Genomic DNA, 12,912 nt, shown 5'->3' with positions numbered 1-12,912 from the left:
AAATTTATAATATGGTAATAGGAGCGCACGTTTCATTTCTCTGTGCCTGTTATGCCATTTGAACAGATCACAGCAGACCTGTTACCTCAGAGTCATTTTCCTGCACTGGTTCCACATCCCTCAATTTCCTTAATATCTAAAAAAGTATAGATCTCTGCCTTGAATGTGGTCAGAGAATGAGCCTCCACAGCAGCTTTGGGTAGCGAATTCCAAAGATTTTCTACACCCTAAGAACCAATTTCTTCTCATCTCTGTCCTAAATGGCCAACTATTTTATTGATACTGTACTGCCTGGTTCTAGCATCCCAGTAGGAAATATCTAGCCTGTATAAAATTCTTTCAAAACTAGTAATCTATCTCAAAAATTGGAAAGCACCAATTGATTGCATAATTCGGAGCTTAATGGTCCAATCCATTGCAAATGTGGTACAGTATCAGCATAGTTAGGAGCATATTGTCCATTTGTTGTTGTTCACATTATTTTAAGGAATATTCTGCTGTTATCAAAAATGGATAGCTACAAAATTATCCCTAAGAGCTTAAACTAACAGGATTTTTTTCCACATATAGTTGATACTCAATCATGGATGCTATAGTGACACTATTACTGGAAGTACTGTTATGCTATGTGTGGTCATTCAAGGACTTTGGACAGGAAGAAAAGACCTGCCTTCTCTCAGAGTCATCAGAAGAACCAGTGACTGCTTGACCTTTCTGATGAACGAAGCTTTCCCAGGCGTAGGTTTTCCGGGTCATCACCAATTTGGGTGACATCAAGCAGATGACTTCCAGAACCACTTGTGTGCATAGAGTATTCTCCCTCTGGAGGTTAAGGTCACACTGACTCTCATCTTTCCTACCTCATAACCTTTTCAAAAGCTGCAAATCAAATTGATTATTTCTCCTAAGTTTTTGCTTACAGCTGCATCAGAGAGATCACATACAAGAAAATAAATTAACTCATCTGCTTTGATTTGAGTTAGGAGCTGGCAACTTCTCAGGCACTGGGATATGCTGGCAATACCAACCTTCCATTGTGCAACCAACCATTGTCTAATCCAATGGTTCCCAAATTGGGTGATATCACCCTGCTGTTTGGGAGTTTCTAAGGAGGTAATAAAGATAAAGGGGGCAGTGGAGGGGGCACTCGAAAGAAAGGAGTCAGTTGAAGGATTACGAGCTAATTTTAATAAATGAATTACTTTTTATTAGCATTTGCTCCTTAGTGTTTCATAATTGATTACAATGATCATGTAATCACCTCATCACTTACTAACCTACCATTTTCTTGGACATTGCTCTGAGTGTGCTATAGTTATTGAAAGGTAACGTGACACTTGTGTATTTGGCACACCATAAGAAATTAATGAGACCAAAGAATTGATTGTGGACTTCAGGAAGGGAAAATTGAGGGAACACACAGTACTCCTCATTGAAGGGCCAGTGGTGAAAAAAATGTGAACTTTCAGATTCCTGGGTGTCAACAGCTCTGAAGATCTATCTTGGGCCTGCCATATCAATGCAATTACAAAGAAGGTACACCAGTGCTATATTTCATCAGGAGTTTGAGGAGAGCCGGCATGTCATCAAAGGCTCTTGCAAATTTCTACAGATGTAGCATGGAGAGCATTATAACTGGTTGCATCACCATCCGATATGGAGGGCCTACTGCACAGTATCAAAAAAAGCTGCAGAACATTGTAAACTCAGCTAGCTCCATCATGAGCACTAGCCTCCCAGGCATTAAGGATACCTTCCAAAGGCGATACCTCAAAAAGGTGACATTCATTAGTAAGGACCCCCATCACCCAGTACATGCACTTTTCTCATTGCTACCATCAAGAAGGATATACAGGAGCCTGAAGACATAAACTCAGCATTTCAGGAACAGCTTCTTTCTCTTGGCCATCTGCTTTCTGAATGGACAATGAATCCACGAACACAACCTTAGTATTTTTTCCTCTCTTTCTGCACTCTTATTTAATTTAATCTAGTTTTATATATATATTTTATATTCTGTATTGCAATGTACTGCTGCCGCAAAACAACCAATTTCACAACATACTGTATGCCAATGATATTAAGCTTGATTCAGATTCTGATTCTAACAAGGCACCAAGTACTAGCTGAGGTAATCAAGATTTGAATTTTAGTATTGATTAGTGCTTGAGTAATAGTTTTCACCTAGATCCCATATATAACATCCTGCTCCAACAGAAAACTCCCCTAGAAGAATTAACAAAGTAACAGAGGCAGTGATGAAAATTATATAATAGACAATAGACAATAGGTGCAGGAGTAGGCCATTCAGCCCTTCGAGCCAGCACCGCCATTCATTGTGATCATGGCTGATCATCCACAATCAGTATCCAGTTCCTGCCTTATCCCCATAACCTTTGATTCCGCTATCTTTAAGAGCTCTATCCATCTCTTTTTTGAAAGCACCCAGAGACTTGGCCTCCACAGCCTTCTGGGGCAGAGCATTCCATATATCCACCACTCTCTGGGTGAAAAAGTTTTTCCTCAACTCCGTTCTAAATGGCCTACCCCTAATTCTTAAACTGTGGCCTCTGGTTCTGGACTCACCCATTAGTGGGAACATGCTTCCTGCCTCCAGCGTGTCCAATCCCTTAATAATCTTATATGTTTCAATAAGATCCCCCTCAGCCTTCTAAATTCCAGAGTATACAAGCCCAGTCCCTCTAATCTTCCAACATATGACAGTCCCGCCATCCCGAGCATTAACCTTGTGAACCTATGCAGCACTCCCTCAATAGCAAGAATGTCCTTCCTCAAATTTGGAGACCAAAACTGCACACCTTCACATCTTCATAGTTCTCCATGAAGTTAAGATGAAGGTTATAACATACACAAAACATGGCCTATTACATAGGCTTTATCTGATGACAAAATACATTGTTGATATACGTTAGTATAAAGAACAGCTATTTAAAAAAAATCCAAATGCTGTGCCTCTCCTACCTGCATATGCTAAAGAGCAAGGCTATATTTCATCAGGACAACAGAGATTAGGACGACAAGTCATCACAGGAAGCAGAGAAACAGCTACAGGATTGCTTCGAGTCAGTGTACTCGGCCATAGTCATGGACTCACCCTGGTGAGTTCCTCTAGCGTTTTTTGTGTGTTGCATTGATTTCCAGCATCTGCAGATTTACTCATGTTTACTAAATCCTGTGCTGAACAACTGGCTGGAGGGTTCACTGAGATCTCTAACCTTTCACTTTGGCAGTATGAGGTACCCACCTACTTCACACAGGCTTCAATTATAATGGTGCCTAAAAGGAATGTGCTAACCTACTTCAGTGACTGTCATCCAGTAGCACTTATATCCACAGTGACGAAGTACTTTGAGAGGTTGGGGATGAAACATATCAACTCCTGTCTGAGAAGCAACTTGGATCCACTCCAATTTGCCTACCAGCACCACAGGTCCACAGCAGATGCCACTTCATTGTCTGTACACTCACAAGACCACATGGGCATCAAAGATGCATAATCAGGATGCTCTTTATTGAGCATCAGCATTCAATATTATCGTTCCCTCAAGACTAATCAATTAGCTTCAAGTCCTTAGCCTCCTCATTGTACAATTGGATTCTTGATTTCCTCACTTGCTGACCCCAGTCAGTTCAGCTTGGCAACAAATTCTCCTCCATAATCACCATAAGCATAGGTACACCACAAGGCTATGTGCTTAGCTCCTGCTGTATTCGCTTTACAATTGTGACTGTGTGGCTAAACACAGCTCTGATACCATATTTAAGGTTGCTGCTCACACCATTGTCATAGGCCAACTCAAAGGTGGTGATGAATCAGCATATAGGAAAGAGACTGGAAATCTGGCAGAGTGGTGCCACTACAACAACATCTCGCTCAATGTCAGCAAGATTAGGGAGCTGATTATTGACTTCAGGAGGAGGAAACCAGTGGTCCATGAGCCAGTGCTCATCGGAGCTTCAGAAGTAGAGAGGATCAGCAAAGTTAAAATCCTTGGTGTTATTATTTCGGAGAACCAGTCCTGGGCCCAGCATGTAAGTGCAGTTATGAAAAAAGCATGGCAGTGCCTCTGCTTCCTTAGGAATTTGTGAAGATTCAGCATGAAAACTATGACAAACTTCCACAAATGTGTGATGGGGAGCATACTGACTGGCTGTATCACAGCCTGGTATGGAAAAACCAACCTTGCACAGAAAATCCTCCAAAAAGTAGTGGATACAGCCCAGCCCATCACGGGTAAATACCTCTCTACCATTGAGCACATCTACATGGAGCGTTGTTGCATGAAAGCAGCATCCATCATCTGGGACCCCCACCATCCAGATCATGCTCCCTTCTTGCTACTGCCTCAGGACTCATACCACCAAGTTCAGGAACAATTATTACCCGGCAAATATCAGGCTCTTGAACCAGAGGGGATAACTTCACTCAGCGGGGGGAAGGCAGACGTCTAGGCTGAGAGGAAAAATGGAACAATTATGAAGAAATGACAGAGCAGACTCAATGGACCTAATGGCTTAATTCTGCTCCTATATCTTATGGTCTTACGGTCTAACTTCACTTGTCTCATCACTGAACTGTTCCCACAATCTATGGACTCACTGTTAAGGTCTCTTCATCTCAAGTTCTCAATATTAGAGGCTAATGACCAAGGATAAGAATGACCTCATATAGCACTCTTTGGAGCAGCGCAGTTGTCTTAGTCTATTACTAAAATTACTCCTTTGTTCAACCAAGGTGGCATGCAGAGGGTGAGAAACATTGTCCAGAATTGCCACGATTTTCCATAGGGTTTTTGTTCTACCACAGCCTCCAGTGTGCCCAGTTTGACTCCTATACCAGAGCTACCCTTTCTAATCAGTTTATTGAGTCTGTTGGCATCACCTATGTTGATGACATTGCCCCAGCACACCACCGCATAGAAGATTGCACTGGTGACGTCAGACTGGTAGAACATGTGAAGGAGAGGTCTACATACTCCAAAGGACCTCAGTCTCTTCAGGAAGTAGAGGCAACTCTGGCCCTTCTTGTACACAGCCTCTGTGTTGGTGCTCCACTCAAGTCTGCAATCCAGGTGCACCCTGAGGTACTTGTAGGTCCTCATCATCAATAGTAACAGGGAGAAGTGCAGGCTTGGTCTTCTTAAAGTCCATCACCATCTCCTTTGTCTTACTGATGTTGAGGTGCAGATGATTCAGCTTGCACCATTTAATAAAGTCCTCCACCAGGGCCTTGTATTCGTCCTCCTTTCCTCTCTTTATATATTGCTGAGTCATCAGAGAATTTCTGCAGATGACATGACAGGGATTGTATCTAAATTTCGAGGTATACAGGGTAAACAGGAAGGAAAGGACCAATACAGTCCCTTTGGGGCCCCAGTGCTGCTCATAGCCATGTCTGACACACAGCTCTGAAGTTGCACAAACTGTGGTCTGCCAGTCAGGTAGTCCACTATTGAGGATACAATGGAAGTGCCATCTTGCATTGCATGGAGCTTTTCCCCCAGCGATGAGGGCTGTATGGTATTGAAGGCTCTTGAGAAATCAAAAAACATGATCTTTACAGTGCTGCCCTGCTTATGCAATTGGAAGAAGGCTCTGTCCAGAAGGTAGATGACAGCATCATCGACTCCAATGTGCTCCTGATAGGCAAACTGCAGGGGATCGAAGGCTGATCTGACCAAGAGTCGGAGGTGTGCCAGGACCACCCTCTCTAGGGTCTTCATGATGTTGTGAGGTCAGGGCCACTGGACAGTAGTCATCCAAGACTTTTGGTTGGCCCTTCTTGAGTACTGGGACCACACACATGATGTTTTCCACACAGTTGGGACCCTTTCCAGGCTGAGACTCAGATTGAAAATGCATTGGAGAACCCCACACAGTTGCTCAGCACACTCCTTCAGGACCTTGGGGTTCACAACATCTTGGGGTCCCAATGCTTTGCTGTGCCTGTGTTTCCCCAGAGCCCTTTTCAGTTGCTCAGTAGTGAAGACGAGTCCATGATGACTGGAGAGGTGAAGATTGGGACGATAGCAGTTGGTCTGTGGAGGTGTGGCTGGTAGGCACAGGGCAAGGAGGGGATGTAGACAAAGGTAGACTGTGTTCCACATGTTGAATTGGAGTAGGGAGGAGGGAGGAGGGGGAAATTTGGTTGCCTTGGCACCTGGGCTGGTGTGCTGAGAGTGGTGTGAACAGGAGGGCAATTGTCAAACCTATTGAAGAATTGGTTTAACTCAGTAGCCTATTCATGGCTGCTTTCTGAGTGAGGCTCCACAGTTAGGCTGATGACACCACCCTGTTAGACTGCTGCAGGTAACTTATTTTTAAAAAATTCTTTCTTACTTCTCTTCTAATATTTGTGTATTTGTATATCTGTGCACTGGTAATACTACTGTGACACTATAATTTCCCTTGGCATCAATAAAATATCTATTTATTGTTTATTTATTCATTTATTTATTTATTTATTTATTATGTATTTATTTGCTTTCTTTTTGTATTTGCACAGTTTGTTTTCTTTTGCACACTGGCTGTCTGCCCTGTTGGTGCAGACTTCCATTGATTCTATCATGATTATTGAGAATGTCCGCAAGAAAATAAATCTCAGGGTTGTATATGGTGCATTATGTGTACTTTGATAATAAACTTTCTTTGAACTTTGATTTAAGTTTGTAACAAAGCAGGTGTAGCGACTGCTGGAATGTTAAACCTGTTGTGGGAAGTAACATATCAGCATTTCTGTAGATGTTTCAAAGCAAACTGATAAGACATTTACTATTGACAACATTCCACATTAAACCTAAATACACTAGTTTTGATCTGCATGTGGACACATCTTTCTGAAAAAACTTCATTCCGTCTAAAATAATCATGTCATCTGAATAATTGCATTGCAATAAAATAGAAGGAATCAAACTATAAAATAATGCCTATCCACTGAAATGCTGATCAAATATTTTATTTAAGATGGAGCCATCATGCATGTTTTCAATTGGTAACTGAAGGATGCACATCTTGAAGTTTCATACCCTATGAGTTTTCAATCTCCCATCAATCTCGTCATACAAACATGGCTAACGATATATATTAGGTACTGCATTCCCTGTTTACAGAAGCAGAGTGAGAAAGTAACCAACTCTACTTCAAATGCTCGTTTGGTTCTACCTAAACTACAGGAAAGTTTAAAAATCACATTGTACATTCTTCTTCAATTTGATATTAATCTTCTCTTGACCTTAAACTATGAGTGCTTTAAGTGAGCTCAGTACAGAAGAGCTTAAGGTCCAGTATTGTAAAAGCAACTTAACGAAAAACAAGAGCTTTAAGAAGGCACAGAATCATAATTCCACAGGAAGTGGATTTTCTGAATTGATTTTAATATGTTCATTTGCATTATTTATTATTAAACTGCTGATGAAATGAAATAGGTTGTATATGGTGACAAAAGTGAGGAAACAAGAAGTGGATGATGGCGAAAATCAATAATAGTTTAGGTGAGACAGAAGAGGCCGCAACAGGAGAAAGAGCTAGGGTCCATAGAAGTGAGAGGTGGGGAAGGAAGAAGGAGAGGCATATCAGAATTTGTTAATAGTTTTACATAGAGAATATAAAAATATTTTTGGGGTGGGAGGGCTCAGTTTCTGGAAGTTTCAAAAGTGCAGGATTGGTTGGTATCAGGTGAGAATCTAATTTAGTAGATCATACACTATGGACCAGCAAAAATACTTAGAGTGAACTACTGTGGAAGAGATCAATAGGGCAGGGGAGGAGGAGAGGGGCTGGTGACAGAGCAAAATCTTAAAAATAAATGGAAAAATGACAAGCAATGATGATTAGGGTTATACAAAAAGTGGGTGGCATGCAGGCAGGGTAAAAGCTCAAAAACAGCCTGTGGCACTCCATACACATATGTACACAAGCAAAAAAGATTTGGCACATACAACTAGAGGAACATTTTTCGTCTTAATGTTGTACCATGCCATAATAAGAAGAATAAATATGACTGGGGGACCTGTACTAAAAGTAGCAAAAGTATGACATCATCCTCCTACAAATAAACAACATTGGAATGTTTCCGCAGATCTCTCATTTTCCTGTGGATTCCAGCTGGATATGAAGAAATGCTCAGCACATGACTTCGTGTTACTGTACGTGATCTGTCAAACGTGTAAAATATATACTCACTGCACAAAATGCCGGGGGTTGAACTTGATAAACATGATACGTTCGCTCCTGAAAGCAAGAACAATCTGCTGTGAGAGAGCAGAAAGAGTTTACAGTACATAACGCCTTCCTGACATATGGAGCTCTGCTCCTGGCAGATCACACTAACGGCATCACGTATAAAAACCGATGTGACTCTCCGTGTAGCAACATATTACTCGCTAAAATATAAAAACAGCAGTAGAAATAAACCCACCGGGCCACACGCAGAAGCAGCAAGCGTTCTCAGCGACCGGAAACCAAACAACAGTTACCATGGTAACTTTGGCAGCTGTTTTCCGGGTTAGCTTCGCTGGGTACCTGTTGAGCACGGAATGACCGTCAAGGACAATTGTCCGTGAGTGCCCTGAGCCAATGGTGCTGAATAATAGAGTACAATGAAGGCAGTCTGCCACTCAGACAGATTCAGGATCTGTGAAATTACTTCGTACTCTCTTCTGGCACATTTCCAATGGAAAACTGACTTTTTAAAAATCTGTTTAGGTCATGTTTAGAATTTGGAAGTGCCTTAAAGTGGGTTAGATTTCCTTTTCCCTTCCAGGTCCTGTAATTCAAATATAGTGAAATGCACTTAAGGATCAACTTTTGAACTTTACTGGTCAAGAAGCTTATTCAATAAATTTAATTTTCGTCAGAAATCAGATGTGCTGCATAGGACGATGTAAACCAGATATCAGACCTCGTCCCAAATGGAGATAGTACGTTGCACTTGTGTAAGATTAGGGGCCTAACATCACAGTCTGGTTGCTTCCACGTAGTTATTGCAACAGCTTTTATGTTAAGTAGATGGTTTAAATGGTATAAATCAGGCCACTAATTGGTGCTAATTTGTTATCATTTTTAACGCGACTGAGACTACCTGACTGATTGATTATCACAGCAGTGCCAATCCTGTGTTTTTGACCAAGTGCAAAGTCTTTTGGCTGCAGGCTACAGGATCCAAAGAACGGACCCTATTAACGTGTGCTTGCAGGCTTGAGTTCAAATGAATCAGGATGTTCCCTAAACTTGGTCATATTTTTGCAAACCATGGGAGATTAAGTGAAACCCAGAGAGTTCCCACCTATGGCACAAGTGCACATCACTTATTTGTGGGTGATTTGTGATGCATTTGCTACCAAACTGAATCATAATGATCGAGTTTACACCATGTCAGGAATTTAAGGACTGCTCAGAGTTCAGTAGCAGAATGAATTCCTGTCACTACTTATCCCATTCCCAATCCATATTAATTTAAGGGATTTTCAATGACCTGCAAGTTTGTCTATCTGCAAGCATAGCTATAAGTTAAAGATGATTACACAACATGCAATTTAGATCTTCTGAATAAATGAAGCAGTTCGTGCCAACGTGGAGTAAACCTGGAAAATATTACAGTGTGGGACAATGAGATGTAAGTTGCATGAGCAACAGAGAAGTGCTGCCAATAATTATCTCCATTCTAGAGAAAGGATCTAACTCCCTGATAATCATCCTGGGGGTTAACATTGATCAAAAGCATCAGCTGAACATAGATAAAGTGATCCAAAACCACAACTGAACATAGATACAGTGACTGCATGAGTAGATCATAGATATGGCATCATGTGGTGCCCACTTCTCACACCCCAACTCTCTACAGACTAACAAACAAGGTCAAAGCATGACGACCTTCTTCTCACTTGCATAGATAAATGCAATTCCAGACACACTCAAGAAGCAGCACACTTGATTTGCATCCCATCCGCCAACCTAACTGTTAATTTCTTCTGCTGACTGTGCTCTATTACAGCAATGGGTACCATCTGCTGAATTCACTGCATTTCTTGGCTATGGCCACTCCAAAAACAACTCCATAATCCACGACCTCAACCAGCAAGAAAGACAAGGAAGGAAAATTGGTACCTAGGAACACTACCACTTTAGGTTCACCTGCAAGTCACATAATACTCCAGGATCAGAAATATGTCATCATTCCATTATAATGCATTTTACAAGACAAATTGCAGTGGTTCAAAAAGGGCTTCTCAAGAGCAGTCACAAATGATCAATAAGTGATATCCCCATCCCATGAATGTAACAAATACCTCCTTCCTCAGTCCATCATGCTTGTTTTTTCTTCGGCTGCCAGACCAGTGTATAGGGCATCTATTTGAACGTTGAACAGCATGGTACAGGACCTTTGGCCTAGTGCTGACATTTTAACCTACTCTAAGATCAATCTTATGCTTCTCTCCCACATAGTCACACACAGGAGCGCAAATAATAGTTGGGAATATAAAGGCAATCCACTGGAATTCCAGAGGGGGATGGTTACTTTCACCTTGTTGGAGATGACCACTTTCTTAAACATGTGTGGTATACCTGTTCTTTGTCACTTCCCAGTTAAATGTTGTACATGGTCACTGCCTGCTTCATTCATTTGGAGAATTACAGAATCATACAACATGAAAACAGACATCTCTGCTCAGCATGCCTGTGACAGCCATCAAGGACCATCCAGTTCCAGCCCCGTCCATTACCTTCCATGCCATGATATTTGACGTGCTCATCTAAATACTTAAATATCATTACACTAATATATGTAACATTACAGATTTGAATCACACTCTGGGTAAACAATTTTTCCCTCTCAAATCCCCTCTAAATTGTGTCCCTTTTAAACCTATATTATTTATTTATGTATTGAGATACACCACGGGGCAGGCCCTTCTGGCCCTATGTGCCATGTTGCCCTAGCAACCTCTGATCTAACCCGGGCCTAATAATGGGACAATTTACACTACCAATTAACCTACCAACCGGTACATCTTTGGACTGTGGGAGGAAACCAGAGCACCCAGAGGAAACTCATGTGGTCACAGGGAGAATGTACAAACTTCTTACAGACAGTTGTAGGTTTCTGGTTAGTTACTGACACCTCCTCTAAGAAGATAAGTTTCTTACTATTTATTGTATCTACCTCCTTTATAATTTGGTAGGCATTATTCTAATTCCTTTAGCCTTCTCCACTGCAGAGTAGATAACTCAGCTGTATAGTCTCTCCTCATAGCTGAAACACTTCCTGACAAACCTCTGCTGCAACCATATCCTTTCTATAGTGAGGAAACCAGACCTAGAGCTGCACGCAGTCCTCCAGTTGTAGCTTAACTAATGTTTTATGCCATTGTACCACAACCCTAAGACCACTTTGACAATATTGCAAGACAATGGATCTTATTTTCCTTGTTCTAGTCATGTTCTTTCTTGTAAAAGTTGTGTATAGTTTATGTCTGTGCTTATTTGCAAATGCTGTTTATCTGATGCCATGATCCTGTGATGCTGCAAGTACTTTTTCATTACATCTATGATTGCATGTACTCCAATGACAAGTTTGGCTTTTTCGACTGTGACCTGGCTAATGAAGGCAGTACGTTCTTATCCAACTTACCAACTTGTGCTGCAGTCTTCAAGGGATCTTTGGATCCCCTGAAGTACTCATGAAGTTCCTCAGTACCTCCTAGGGTTTGTTTGATCATTTCTTCAATCAAAAGAGCACTATAGCAACTGTGTGTACCATTCTCCACAGATTCTTCATCTCACATCTTTTAGATTAAATTTCAGCTGCCATTGCACAGGTTGACTGTGTCTCTTTGGCATATGATGTATTGGCCTTCATCAACCGTAGGATTGAGTTCAAGTGCTGAGAGGTAATGTTGCAGCTATATAGGACCCTGGTCAGACCCCATTTGGAGTACTGTGCTCAGTTCTGGTCACCTCACTACAGGAAGGATATGGAAAATATAGAAAGGGTGCAGAGGAGATTTACAAGGATGTTGCCTGGATTAGGGAGCAAGCCTTATGAGAATAGGTTGAGTGAACTTGGCCTTTTCTCTTTGGAGTGATGGAGGATAAGAGGTGACCTGATAGAGGTGTATAAGATGATGAGAGGCATTGACTATGTGGATAGTCAGAGGCTTTTTCCCAGGGCTGAAATGGCTAGCACGAGAGGGCACAGTTTTAAGGTGCTTGAAAGTAGGTACAGAGGAGATGTCAGGGGTAATTTTTTTATGCAGAGAGTGGTGAGTGTGTGGAATGGGCTGCCAGTGACGGTGGTGGAGTGTCTTTTAAGAGACTCTTGAATAGGTACATGGAGCTTTGAAAAATAGAGGGCTATGCGTAACCCTAGATAATTTCCAAAGTGAGTACATGTTCAGCACAGCATTGTGGGCCAAAGGGCCTGTATTGTGCTGTAGGGTTTCTATGTTTCTATTTCTCTGTCCATTCTACCAAATGATCAATATTGTTCTGCAATTCAAGAAAACACTCCTCACTATCAACAAAAGCAACAACCTTCCTGCTATCTATAAACTTATTAATCATTCCACTTCCATTTACACTCAGTGACCACTTATTAGGAACTTCCTGTAGCTAATAAAGTGGTCACTAAGTGCATGTTTGTGGTCTTCTGCTGCTGTAACCCATCCACTTCAATGTTCAATATGTTGTGTGTTTAGAGGTGCTCATCTGCACACCATTATTGCAATGTGTGGTTATTTGAGTTACTGTCACCTTCCTGTCAGCCTAAACCAGTCTGGCCATTGTCCTCTGAACTTTCTCTCATTAACAAGGCATTTTTGCCCACAGAACTTCCACACATTGGATATATATGTATTTTATTTTTGCACTATTCCTTGTAAACTCTGAAGACTG

At 41.5% G+C, this 12,912-nt stretch overlaps 1 protein-coding gene across 1 annotated transcript in view; it reads right to left on the bottom strand.

Moving 5' to 3' along the window:
- Window positions 1-8,455, bottom strand: part of LOC140186826 (protein LKAAEAR1-like) — a 41,611-nt gene extending 33,156 nt beyond the window's left edge. Inside the window, exons 1-2 of the mRNA XM_072241440.1 lie at window positions 8,438-8,455; window positions 8,203-8,270 (exon numbers count right to left, since the gene is read on the bottom strand). The gene's annotated coding sequence lies outside the window, so the exon portion shown is untranslated. The remainder of the gene's footprint in view (window positions 1-8,202; window positions 8,271-8,437) is intronic.
- Between the last annotated feature and the right edge of the window lie 4,457 nt (window positions 8,456-12,912).

The sequence above is a fragment of the Mobula birostris genome, chromosome 2, assembly GCF_030028105.1.
Source record: "Mobula birostris isolate sMobBir1 chromosome 2, sMobBir1.hap1, whole genome shotgun sequence".
Lineage (NCBI taxonomy): Eukaryota > Metazoa > Chordata > Chondrichthyes > Myliobatiformes > Myliobatidae > Mobula > Mobula birostris.
Note: the sequence above shows the minus strand (reverse complement) of the source record. Positions and strands in the feature narration are given on the sequence as shown.